At 41.9% G+C, this 14,280-nt stretch overlaps 1 protein-coding gene and 1 pseudogene across 9 annotated transcripts in view; both read left to right on the forward strand.

The window, feature by feature from the left end:
- Window positions 1–14,280, forward strand: part of MAGI2 (membrane associated guanylate kinase, WW and PDZ domain containing 2) — a 1,049,810-nt gene that overhangs the window by 834,289 nt on the left and 201,241 nt on the right. The gene's annotated exons all lie outside the window — the stretch shown is intronic.
- On the forward strand, window positions 12,566–12,684 carry LOC148529249 (5S ribosomal RNA; annotated as a pseudogene).

A 14,280-nucleotide genomic window follows, 5' to 3' on the forward strand; every position in this document is an offset into this window, starting at 1 on the left:
AGACAATCAAGACACTTTCACTTACCTGTGGACGATTTAAGTCGGCGGCGCCCACACACCTGGATAAGATTTAGTAAGGCAACTTCCACACCTGGATAAGATTTGAAAAAGGCAACTTCCACACCCGGATAAGATTTAGTAAGGCAACTTCCACACCTATGAGACTTTGTATGTCGGCTACTCTCACGCACCTCTCTACAACAAAGACAACATGTACACCTGCTACTGTGTATAGAACGGTAAAGCTGCTTACCGAGCGGCTAGGCTAACCCTTGCACCTAGCCCTTAAGGATCATACGATACCCTTAACTTTGTTCAACAAGTATTCACTGTTACACACTTTTTTTCCTGCGCAGAAAAATACACGTTAACCAAGATATTGGAAATTGAACAAAGCCATTGAGGTTTTCATTTTTTTTCTAACACGTGGCAGCACAACCGGAAGTACGTGTACGCAATTGTGCGACTAGTCACATACACAGTGATGCGACCAGGCCCACGTGTTATTACCTTAACGCTATTACAACTTTTCTCTCCTTGTCCCTGGATTCTGTTCAGTGCTTCCTCTACACAATAACCGGCAGTACGCTCTCAACAACACTGTGGTAATGAAAGACTAATGCGTCTCTCAAAAGGCGCCTCCACCCTTTTGCTGAGAGAGAACTAACCGAGTTTTACCGTGTATCAGATAACGTGATAAACCTATGAGCCCCCAACTGTTGAATCGTAAATAAACCTTTAGTACATTCCTGCCTATAAACCTCTGATTCACGTGCCTAGAACCTCTAAGACAAAACCTGCCTATACCTTCTAAAACCACAAGATGTCGCTAATTAGCGCTGTGTTTAATTATACCATTAATAAAACTCTAAGACAGTTGAATAGCCGACCAACGCACTAAAGATTATTATTCAGGTAAAAGTACAGATGTTACCACGCTATGATCTAACAATGAGCGCAAAATAAATTGTACAAACATTAGGTCATAAGGTTCAGTCAATACATACGCGTGCGCTCTGGGACCAGATACCGGCATCAATAATGATACCTCCGTCGAACAGTATAACAGGAACACCGCAGACTGGCATCTTGTTTCAGAGCACTCACATATATACCCGTACTGGGATAAGCAATACAATAGAATACGTTGGCAGGTTCTCATTGGTTCCTCTTCTTGCTTCTTCCGTTACGGTTCAATTCATAAGTCAGTGCAAAGACACAACCCAGCCTCTAACAGCCTGACTGTGTTCACCTTCCCGCTGCATAATAAATCTAATCTAACTATGGCATACAACATTTCAAGAAGTTATTCTCACTAACATTCATATTTCATAGCCACATGTTCTGATCTTCTCACCGATGCCACCGGAATGCTGTGGGAACAGAGTAGATCAGTACGGCACCAAACACGGTCCAATTGTCATTTACTAAGCCATAGTTACAGAAAACATTCATTTCTTTATATGCTGACATTGCGATTAAACCAAGTAATCATTCCTTTTGCGCTGTGGGACCATTGCTTTTAAATGTGTATGCGGGGAGAAATGACACTAAATTGCGTTGTGCATTTGAGGGTCTGTGGGGCACTTAGCGACCAGCACTAAGTTGGAAAGGCTTCTGTGTATGTGTGTGAGCATGCCAGTATGGGTTTGGGAAAGGTCACTAAAAAGCTGGCTGTGCGTCTAAATCGCTATTTTGCGTTGTCCTATGTTTAACATGAAGTGCAGGGAAAACACCACTAATTTGCTACTTTTTGCTACATCGCGTATGTGTTAATGTGAATGCAGGGAAAACACCACTACTTTGCTACTGCTCAAATATAAGTCTGTGGTGATTTCAATGTGTTGCAAAGTTATTTTATGTCTGCTAAACACCATCGGTAGGTGTTAGGGGAAGATTGTTAAAAAGCTGTTCGTGCTACTTTTTAGCAACTTTGCCATCACTACTCTGTTCTCCTCCTGAGCTGCGCGGCTGCTGGCTCCCTCAGCAGCAGCTTCGCCAGCAGTAAGTAGACCCTTCTCCCCTGGTCACCAAAGTCTCTCAGTGAAGCAGCAGGTAGGGAAGGAATAGAGGGGAGGGACTAGTGCAGGGCTGGGGGTTGATGCTGAGATTTAGGACTGAATGGTTACAGGGTGCTGAGGTGGAATGGTACATGCACCTTCCACCTCAGCACCCTGTAAGTACCTGGACCCTGTAATTGCCCCTGGACCTCCCACCCCTGTACAGTGTAACTGTCCCCCTTGCAACTGAATCCCCCACACCTTGCAACTGCCCCCCCCAACCGGCACCATGCAACTGTCCCCACTACACACTGTAAATGCACCTCTGCACCATATTATTGCCCTTATGCAAGTGACACCCCTGCACCCTGTAAGTGTACCCCCTACCCCCTGTACCTTACAACCCTGCACCCTGTGACTGCCACCACTGCACCATGCCCTGAACCGTGTAACTGTCACCAATGCAAGTGACACCCCCAGGCAACTGTACCCCCGCATGCTATAAGTGTACCCATCTGCAATTGTACCCCCACATCCTGTAACTGACCCCCTGCACCCTGTAACTGTGTAACTGCCCCCAATGCAAGTGTGAATCGTCTGCACCCTGCAACATTTTCCTCTGCTCCCTGTAACTGCAATGGGAATTAATGTATGGCATAATGTGTAAGGGGCATTACTGTGTGGCATAATTGGTAAGGAGTACTATTATGTGGTGTAATGTGTAAGGCGCATTGCTATGTGGCATAATGTGTAAGGGGCATTTCTGTGTGGAATATTGTGTAAGGGGCATTACTGTGTGGACTAATGTGTGTTAAAGGTACTACTGTGTGGCGTAACATGAATAAGGGCACTGTGTTGCATAATTTGAATTGGGGGTACTATTGTGTGGTCACACCACTTTCCTGTAAAACCATGCCTTTTTTTGGACGCACCCCACTGTCCCTATTTAAAGTAGGGGGGGCATCAATGTGCTTTCTGGCACAGGACACCAAAATGTCTAGTTACGTCTTTGACCACAACCATAACAATTATAATTCCATCAGCACATTTCACATTTGCCCATCTGCAGTGTAACATTATTTTGCCAAAGCGCAAATTTGCTCCTTTTTGCTTTGGACCAAAGTCTGAATAAGGCCCGGCATTTGTTTCCCTTCCCACCGTGTAGAAGGACATGTGCATTTTAGAATGAGGCAGCAAAAGGTTGCAGTAATGCAGTGGTTCTCAAACTCTGTCCTCAGGACCCCACCCAGTTCACGTTTTCCAGGTCACCCAGCAGGTGCACAGGTGTGTTCATTACTCACCGACACATTTTAAAAGACCCATAGGTGGAGATAATTATTTAACTTGTGATTCTGTGAGGAGATCTGCAAAACATACACTGTTTGGGGTCCTGAGGACCGAGTTTGAGAACCTATGCAGTAATCAATGATAGGAGAATGAGGTTCTATGTGAGGGGATAGAAGTACATTATTTCCTGCATTCATCTAATGATATGCACTTCCATCTGCTAGTGCACATTGTTTCCATTAATTGGTAACTAATAGAATTTAATTACTTTGCTATGGTAGACGGAGCAACACAACATTACATATGCTGAATAGCACCATATGGCTGGAGTAGGGGGAGCTACAGAAGCCTGTATTTGCAAATTGCCTTGATTGCAATCCTAATGAATGTGTAAAAAACCATAAACAAAGACATGGTCATTTATGATTTGTGTTTTACGCTACAGTATGTATATCTATAATGTGTCATGTTACACATTTATGCAGACTTTTTCTAAAGTACTATTATCAATTAAGCTACTGTCATACTCTATTAAAGTTTTAATGGATATTCTGTGTAGTTGGAACAACTGTTCTGTTTTCTGTATCACTATGGATTTAATATATTTGAATGATAATTATGTGTGTCTATACTGTACACTTATTGTGGAAGGATTACAGAAGAAGAGTGTTTTAGTCACCTATTGCAATTTGGTTTTGCATAAAAACAAATGCAGCACAGGTGCTCAGATCCTACATTGTACTTTAGCATTACCTGCAGCACTCAACTCCTGACATAGTGGGGGAGCTGGCACTGCACACACAGTGGTCCCCGGGGCAGTCCACATCTTCGGGACCTCTGGAGTGACTAAAACGGGTGTTTGGTCTGCAAGGCCACGCCCCCTACTCACGAGGCCACACCCCCTGCTCACAAGGCCATACCCCCATTTTGCTGTGCACTACAACCCTCTTCGCACCGGGTGTCACCATGGGGAGGGGAGCCATTGTTTTCAGGTTTAATGCGTTAAATATTAGATTCCTTATCCTGCCTCCTGGTAGTAAACATGCTTGGGTTGCTAGTCAGGAGGGGTAAAGAAGACACACTTTAAGCAGGTACAAGACGAATAAGTCCCTAGTTGTAGTATTAGGCTGCCACTAGACTCTGGACAGTGCTGCTGATTTCAGGACTGTACTGAGGAATCCCGGACGAATGGCAACCATAAAGCATTTTTTTTCCCAATGTTTCATAAGGTATTTATTCAACTGAAAACATTGACAGAAATTGGAGGATTCCAAGCACAGGAGATCCAACAGTAGGTGACATGGAAGCTGCTATTATGTCAAGTTACATTCAAGCTATTAATGCTGGCAATAGGTGGGGTCTTTCACAGTCTATCTGCTGATTACCTAAACCATTAATTTTGTTTTTCATTGCATCAGCAAGCTAAGTAAATTAGAACACAAATTACTTAAGGAAGTATTTAACCTCAATTTTATATGTGATCAAATAACCTAATAAACTAAAAACAGTTTATACAATGCTAATACTCTGCTTAAGAAATAATTAGGCACTGGGCTACATAATATATGGACAGATAGAAACCTGAGAGGGTGGTCCTTTTGCATCCTGCCGCTTCCAAGTGAAGGTGGCTGTCAGGTTGCAGCCTAGGATCGGCCATTACTCACCTCAGCGCCGGCTTCCCCTGACCTCTCGAGCGGTGCGACGGCAAGTGACGCACTGAGGATTATAACTGGGGTCTGCTAGGACATTCATGTTCTCATTCCGTGATTTGGTTCCTGCGGTTACTGTCATGGACGCAGCCATAACAGTCTACATCACCTTATTAGCCATTTACCCAACGGTAGCATTGGTTGCTGTCAGTTGACACTATCCTCCAATGTATTGCTAGTTCAGGGTATTTAGCTGGGCTCCAGACAACAGGAAGTGGCCTGTACAACGTTGTTACTTCCAGTGTATACTAGCTGTTGCATCATTCCAGGTTCCAAGCTCCTTTCTTCCAGCGACACTCTCCTAGTGTATACCCACGGTGTGGGTGTGTACTCAGTACATTAGCTGAGTACTATCTACTAGTGTCATCCTCCTGTGCCAGTTCTGCTTCTGGATCAACAGGGTGTGTACCCAGTACAACACCTAAAGGCAAAACTTCCAGTATCATTCTCCTGTGATAGTGTTATTCCATTTACCACTTGCGCAGGATACCTGACCAAAGGGCCACGACCTGCTTGCTGGGTGCAGCTTACACCCAAATCCCGCTTGGAGGGGTCACTGGTGAAAACTTCCCAGTAAGTTAGACTCCGCGCCTTTGGTCAGGTCTAGCCAACATCCGGTACTTGTGGATGAGGAAGCCATATATCCAGGCTACTCGCCTCCGATTCCTTTCTCAACCTGGGTCCACGTCTTTCAATCCCTCTACAGAGGACCACCATAGCCCGAACGTGACAGGGGCAGAATGGGCAAATAATGCTGGGAATCACATGTCCATGGGGAAGGGGTGAGGCCAATATGAGGTGATTCTATGATAACCGCATCATTTGGCCTCGCACCTTCTTCTTAGATGTCATCTTGTTGTGATGGGAGGGGCCTAATGATGCAAATAGTCAGTCTCCTCACCCATTGGCTGCCACCTGTATCTCCTCTCTGGTCATCTCCTGAAGAGGAGATTATAAAAGTCTGTGAATAAGCAGAGTTAAGAGTTAACGCACCTACATAAGTGCAGCATTGTCTAAAACACTGATGGAGATGGTCAACACTCACCCCTCCAAGCCTTCCCTTGCAGTCCCGAACGCTTTCTTACTGTATTGTCATATTTATTTGTTATACCTTGTTTAAAAGGCCTGCTGATTTGTTATTATTTTATGTGATTACATGTGGGTGTCTATTTAATTGATTCAATATATAATTTTAAATTGCTACTACAATTAGGAGTAATGTGTGTCCCTTTAGAAGGTCAGAGTGCTGCTAAATGCAGACCACAAAGTTTATCAAATTGCCTATAACTGATCTAAAACAAGCCAGCTCCGTGTGTGTAAGTTTGGTACTTCCAGTGCCTTCAATGGCAGAGCAGGGCCGCAGAGAGCCAGCCCGACCCCCATTACTATCGGGAGCATGGCCTTATCGCGGGAGGCATGGCCACACCCCCTTAAAAAAATATCTCTTTGCTGAGCACTGGAGAGGGAAGGGGGGGGGCTCTGTGAGCACCTCAGAACAGCGCAAATCCAGACGAGGAGCATGATCATTTTGTTCCATCCCCCCACACAAAGAGGGCAGGCTGCTCCCACTGCAGCCCAGCACGCAGTAGTGGGTGCTGGGCTGCTGACAGGTAAGAGGGAAGGGGGGTGGCATCAAACCTGGGACCCTGATAGGCCCCTTCAAGAAGCCTGTGCCCTTGTAGTACATTTTCTTAAACAAAGAGCAAGATAAACAACTTAAGAAATATGTACACTGTATAAACAAAATGTTACTTACTGTTTTGCACCATTAGTGTAGCAGAACAATCATATTTATATAATAGGACACTTATTTAATCAAACAAGTTGACGTAAATGGTGTATAATTACTAAAATAATAAGCATTGAAAAAATAATGAGCAAAATATTTTATTAGTGACAGAAAATGTGTATAACAATTTTTAGCCGAACTGTTCCACAAGAATTTGACATAAAACAGGAAGAGACTGACACTTATCTGGAGAATCTTAAATAGGAGACATCTAACATCCAAAGCCTCTCTTTTATCATTGGCAAATTGGCATAAAAATTGGGCAGTAAATTTTCAAAATCCCTCGTGGATGCAGATAAAATGTCATTTGTATATTGAGCAAAGAACAGATGCCCGTTTCCCAGCACCATTCCCTTCCTGGTGCTGTCAGTCGAGACATGTATAGAGATAAAGAATTGTCAAGATGGCATGACATATCCCGGAACAATTACTTCCCAAACGTATACATATTTCTTGTCATTGAATGGCTGTAACAGCTATTTTACATACCCCATTAATGTAGTTAGACTGCTTTCAAGAGGACTCTCAGGTCTATTTGTTGTTTTTCAAGGATAAGATTGGAAGGCAGCCATGGAGTCAACTGTAGGTGATATAACATTTCATTCTATTATGTATAGTTTGCATATAGTTTGCAATTGTTTTTTATTGTATGGAATTTTTATTTATTTTTTTGACACATAGGGCCGTATTCAATTAGCCGCGATAAGTCAGTTTCTGTGGAAAAGTATCGCGAGTATGCGGAAACCTATTCCTGTATTCAATTCCAAAGACTTTTCGCCGGTGCGGAAACTCAATGCAATGGGACCTGCGAAAAATTTTCGCCTATAAATAGGTGTAAAAAAAAAGAGCAGAATTGGGGTTTTGGGGTGCAAAGCTGCAGGAACCCCCTTGCACCCTTGGAACAGTCCCCCAAAGGTAAACTGTGTTAAAAAGTTTTAAAAAGTCTTTAATTCACCCCAAAAAGTACTTTCGTTTTTGGGGCAAAAAAGTTCAAAGTTGGGGGACAAACTTTAAAACTAGCTAAATAGACTCCAGGAGGGTCCCCAAGTATGCCACAGGTGTTTTTATGTTTGCAGGTGCTTGCGGCAGGTGGATTTTTAAAACAACACTTTAGCAACTTAAAAATATGCTAGCACCCACTTTCAGGTACCCCAAATTTTCTGGAACTGCTTATTTTCCTAAAAAAAAAAAAATCTGCTAAATGCTTTTCTTCACCACTTATGCAAAGACGATAAATAGCTGCTATTGAGAGCATTTCAGTACCCCAAATACCTTCAGCAGGGCTATTCGGGGGAAACTAGAGTGACCCCTAATGTCAGTACATTAGGGGGGGTGCCAAGCTGATTTACCCAAATCTGACAGTACTTTTCGCATGTTAGTTTCGCCGGGTCCCATTTTCACCAATTACTAATTGAATACGGGGATAAGCAGGGACGAGCGCAATACTTTTTTGCTTTGAAAATCAGCGATGTCGGCGAAAAGTACGGGACTTTTCGCACCTAATTGAATATGCCTCATAGAGCGGTATACAATTAGCCCCGAACATTGTTTGGGTGCTAATTGACCCCCGCGGGGATTTTTTGCCGATATACGTCGATATTTTTTTTTTTTTTTTATCACCCTATCCTATTTCGGTCAAAATAATAGGATAGTTCTTCCGAAAACACATAGGTGCCGCAATAAGCTTGCGGACCTATGTGTTGTCTTTCTTTTAGGTGAAAAAAACGGCAATTATAGTGGATTCTTTTTTGGGACACATGAGGTCCTGAAAAAAAAAACCCCGAAAAGTGCCTGCATCAGGCCGACTTCGGGGCTAATTTGATAACCCCCATAGAATATATCCATGAGTTTGAAAAATAAATTAAAGATCATTGTATGTGATCTTTAATATAGCAGTCTTCAGTTTTAGTTGATGGAGGATATTATGTTAAATATGTTGGAAGTTCGAGAAAGTAATGTATGAAAAATTGTCCTGCACAGACACCTGTGGGAACAGAGGGCCTGATTCAGAGATGGACACAATGCCAATAGTTACGCAGATTGAGCGATTGTTTGCTGTTGTGCATCTGTGTAAGCCACACTGCACATGCACACTGAATTGCGAACACGATAACATAAAGGATTCACTTTCAAAGTGAGTGACAGGTAGTCAGTGGTTGGGGGAGGTAACTGGGGGTGGTTAGAAAAACGCAGGCGTTTGGGACAGTTTAATGCTGTTGTCTGTCTGTCCATTAATTAGCCACTGCATTCATGCACACAGCAGGAGAGCCCTCTGCGTGTGTGAAAACCTGCTGTGTCTGTGACAGCTTAGACTTAAGCTGGCCACACACTAGACCAACTTGCATCCAACCAGCCAACTTGTTGATTGGTTGGAATGAAAATCTGGTAACATATGGGAGTAAATGATGATCAGTAATTTGCTCCTAAATGCCAGAAAACAGATGAAAATGGTTGTTAGACAAGTTTTGTTAATTGTTTGATCTAAACAATTTGCTCAAACAACAGCTTTTGTCCATTTCCCGGCATTTGGGAGCAAATTGCTGATTGTCATTTGCTTTCATTCCTTACCAGATTTTCATTCCAACCAATCAACAAGTTGGCTGGTTGGATGCAAGTTGGTCTAGTGTGTGGCCAGCTTTACTCAGTCAGCTGATGGGCGTCTGATCTGCATTTGACGTTTCCAGTTTTGTGCGTGAGCGGCGGATGTGAGATGCTGTCAGTGGGCGTCTCTAGACACTAGGCAGCGAGTTAGTCATTATCACAAGTGCAATCTGTGAGAGATCGCAGCTGCCATGGCATTTGTGACCATTTCTGAATCAAGCCCAGGAGCTTGACAAGGGCAGGTAGCATAAATGAGATTGGGCACTAATCATAAATCTATATATCCATGTCTTCGTCTATGGCAATAAGTTTGCTGCTAGTTGATGCACGTATATAGGTAGAAAGGTATTGGTAGTTACAGAAAGGCCTCTGCTTGTCTTTGAGCTTATTGTTTACTTTTAAATAATTTGATCTATTGGTTCAGATAATTCAATGTTTATAGCCGGATTGTCCAACCTTTTTTGAACATGGGGCCACATGATGGGTGCTTATTGGTTCATAGGGCCCAGTAAGAAATTTTGTGTCCAAGTGACATGGAGCAGTAACTAAGTGATGCAGCAAAACACAATCTACAATTACTTTATTATGTATTATATCTGCATCCACAGTTGCAGTTATCTGAACATCTTTTATATAAAAATTTTTATTCATATAGGGACAGAGCAGACATTTTTGGGAGTTAATGATGGAGTTTATCAATGCAAATCCATATATCTGGCTGGACAGCTTAGTGGGAAACGTTGAATAAAGACTTTTGGCAAGCAAAATGCTAATAGGATGTTAACAAACTGGTGTTTTTTGGTAGAACCTATCAGAGCAGTAACTGGGGTGGTGCGACATGTGACACGGCACAGGGCACCAGAGGGCAGGGGGCGCTGTTTGGTGGCACCTCTTCTTTTTTCCTCGGCATCTCCTGGCCACCCCTATCTCCTCTGTAGCTGTCTACCCCTCCATGTGGCCACGGCCACCTGCCCGAGCACCTTTCAGTCACATCATCCTTTATTTTAAAATATGTTTGTTAAATACTGTCATCCCCGGGCAGGGCCGGATTAAGGTCTGTGGGGACCTCTGGGTAACAAACATGTGGGGGCCCCTATTATTTATATATATATATATATATATATATATATATATATATAAAACAGCATGTGTATATTGTGATATCTTGGGGGTAATTAGCTCGGCAGAGGGTGGATTGGTGCAGTGTTTAGGTGCTTGATGAGGGTCCACACACTGCTTTCCAGTAAAATAAATGATATGGTGCTTTACTTCAAGCAGGTAAAAACAGGTACAACACAAAGAAACAGAAAATAATAAACAACCTAGCCCCTGTTTAGGGCGTCTAACTCACTTCTTGAGCCCTCTCTATCGTGGTGCAGCTAGTCTGCCAACAAAGTCTCTGCCTGCTTCTTGCAGGTCTATCGCTGGCTCCAGCCTGGCTTGGCTTGGCTTGGCTGCCACAGCTACACAAATACAGTCTGGATGGCCTTCCCTATATCCTACAGATTTAGGCCCTGGCTTCCAGAGCCTGCAGCTTCACTGCTTTCTTGTCACACAGTCTGAGAGTTTGTGGTCCCCCCTTGCCTCCTGCAAGGTCCAGACACAGGCCTCCTGGCCCCCAATGGCTATCTTAGCTTCACTGGGCTCTCTGGCTGCCACAATCCCACATAGACTGTTTCCCACAGCAGCCTGACTGGTCTGCCTTCTCATTAGCCCACACCTGAGCTCTCTCCACAAGGCAGCATTTAGGCATCTTCCCACAATGCTTCTCTAGTCTGTGTGGGCGGATCTCTCCTGCCCCACACAGAATCTGCTGCTCACCAGTGCCGCCTCTGGTGATACTGCCACTATATATATATATGGTCGAATGGCCGGCACTCCACATAAATGCAATATAGATTACTTGCCTTGGTGCCTACCTGTAAGTTCAAAAGGACACCCACTTACATATGCAGAAAAAGAAAGGCGGCACTCACAGGTCTGGTGAAATGAAAGAATCAATGTGATGAAAATGACTCATGAACAAATCTGTACTCAGAAGAATAAAACAAAGAACACTAAAAATAAACATGTTTTTCTATAACACTCATAACACCATGAGTCGCCACATCAACAACACCATTAAAGATCTATGGCCGATTATCAACACTGATACTAACATCAAGTCTTGAACCATTCATCTGTTATGATGTGCAATAGGAGAGCCAAGAATCTTAAGGACTGGTTGGTGCACAATGATGTTTCTCAATCACTTCCTTCCCAGGATATTCATTTTTTATCGAAAAAAACAGGTTGTTATAAATGTACAGGATGTACTACCTGTAGCTATATGGATCCCGGTAATTACATCACACATCCTCATTCCAGCAAACTGTTCCCTATCTGACACATTTTGACTTGCATGAGTAAATACGTGGTATATATGATCAAATGCCCATGCAGTCTGGTGTATATTGAGAAAACCACCAGGGTATTCAAAGAAAGAATGGCTCAACACCGTACAGCTATACGACAAGCTTTATCTGGTAAAGAAGTTGACCAGCCGATTGCTCGTCATTTCAAGCAGAACAGACATTCTTTGGCAACCTTGTCTAAAATCATTGACTTTGTGCCATTGAACAAGAGAGGAGGAGACTGTGAGAAGCATTTATTACAATTAGAAACTCAATGGATTAACAAATCGAATACAGTTACTCCTTTTGGACTAAACGAGACTATCTTTTTCTTGTTTTTTGTGAGCTCAGTATTAAATCCAACATTTGCGCTTTTTTTTCTGTTTTTGATTTTTGACATTTTATGTCTTTTCAATTTTTTCCTCTTCACTTCTTTTTTTTTCTTTTTTTTAGTTTTATTTTTTAATTTTATTTTCAAAAATAACTTTTTTATTATTTGGTTCAGATTGCCCTTGTGGTATATATAATGTTTGGTATATATACACATATATCTTTTGTTCATTTTGTATATATTTTTTGTACATGTATGGCTCATACTTCCCATGCTCTATGTTTTCCTAGTGGCCACCTTTTTTTATACTGTTGGTCCTATTCCTCATTGTTTCTATATGTATACAATCATATAATTCTACCAGTTAGATAATTCCAGGATACGTAAAGGGACAGATATAAGACATAACATCCTCTTGGCTAACTCTGTGCAGTCCTGGTGGAGGTGTTGAAATTTGTTACAACCATACCACACTGGTTCTGCCCAATCTCTGCTGAACTTGGAAGCCAAGCAGTGTTGGGCCTGACCAGTACTTGAATGGGAGACCTTCAGGGAAGACCAGGTGTTGTAAGTACAACTAAGAAGTCTTCTACACACCTTGGTATCACATATTGAGAGTGATAGGATATGTCACAGATGTTCCCTTTTGACATCTGGCTTATCTCAAGGATAGATTACTTCCTCGTATGGACATTTTGCATATCTGTATTTACAAGAATATAATTTTTTTTCAGTTTTTCTAATAATTCTTTTCAAAATAATTTTTTTCTAACTTTTTTTTGTTTTTTCGATTCTGCCCAATTCGCTCGTTGAGCCATCTGAATGTTTTCCCGGTGGTCTAAGTCATTTTTATATTCATATTTATGTTTAGTAATTTTTGTGACCACCTTAGTACTGTATATCTTTGGGTTTAGCTCTATGGAGTCTCCCCTGGTTCCTCGTTTACCTATCACATAGCCTCATGGTTGTCATAGTTGTATACTATGGATTATTCTTCCCTATAGTCAACATTACTTTATTTCTCCCAATGTGATTCTTTGCTATATTCTTTCATAGTGATATATACTGTAGTTATTCATTTTCTTACATACTTCTGCGGCACACACTTATATTCTCTTGTTCATTTTGCATTACTGTTTATGTATTTAGTTTTGTAGATGTATTTACAAATGTATTCTCTTTAGGATCCTTTTGATAGTATACATGCTGTTTATATAAAACGGTATTGTTATATACTCAGTTCTTAACTGTATCCCTTTTTTATACCTTTATCATCTTTTGTATATGTATTATAACCTTTTGTTTGGTTTCCACATACAATATTTGTTTAATATTTTCACTTTTTTCACATTCCCTATTTAGGAACACTAGGGTGTGGAGTTTATATGTTTTCTCTTTTTATAGGAGCGATTTGTGTTTTGCAACTCTGTTCCTTTGATTGTTTACACGTGTGGGTTCTGCACCTTACAGCTTGTATTCTACATACATTTGTATGATGTTTATTTCATCATGATTAGTGTTGCACGTCAGTGCTTCACTCTTTATTCACATAGATCCACTATATTGAGTGGCTATTCTCCCTCCTATCCACCGGGGGCGCCAGACTGATCAAGCCTGTGTGGTGCCTGAGCGTCTGACACAGCGTGACGCATCATCACATTGGTGACGTCATCGCACTCGGGTCGCGATGATCGGGAGGCGCACAAGGATGATGTCAGACTCTGGCCCCTGGCAGCATGGAGCATTACACCGCACCAATCACTTTGGACATACTGCTATAAAGGTATGTGTATTTGTCATTTTTATTGTGTTCTTGATAAGTCATGTGCGACTGAAACGTTGAACAAGGCAGACATATATATATGTATGTATGTATGATGTATGTGGGTGTGTATATATGTAATATATATATATATATATATATATATATATATATAAAGGATGTAAACAGCGCCACAGTACGCCAGTCTTTATCACACAATTTAGCAGAACTTAGTCGTATTTGACACTCCCAATGGATATACTGGGCGTCAGCTCAACCCTAAGTAAAATAGGCAATGGTAAGTGGCCTATATAAACAAATTGTAAGACAAAAAATAGGGTGACAGCGACCTCTGGTGTCCCAAGCCCGTAAAATTATGACTGAGCAGTGTGTTAAAAATATAACATC

Source organism: Taudactylus pleione, unplaced genomic scaffold (assembly GCF_031769625.1).
Source record: "Taudactylus pleione unplaced genomic scaffold, aTauple2 ptg000086l, whole genome shotgun sequence".
NCBI lineage: Eukaryota > Metazoa > Chordata > Amphibia > Anura > Myobatrachidae > Taudactylus > Taudactylus pleione.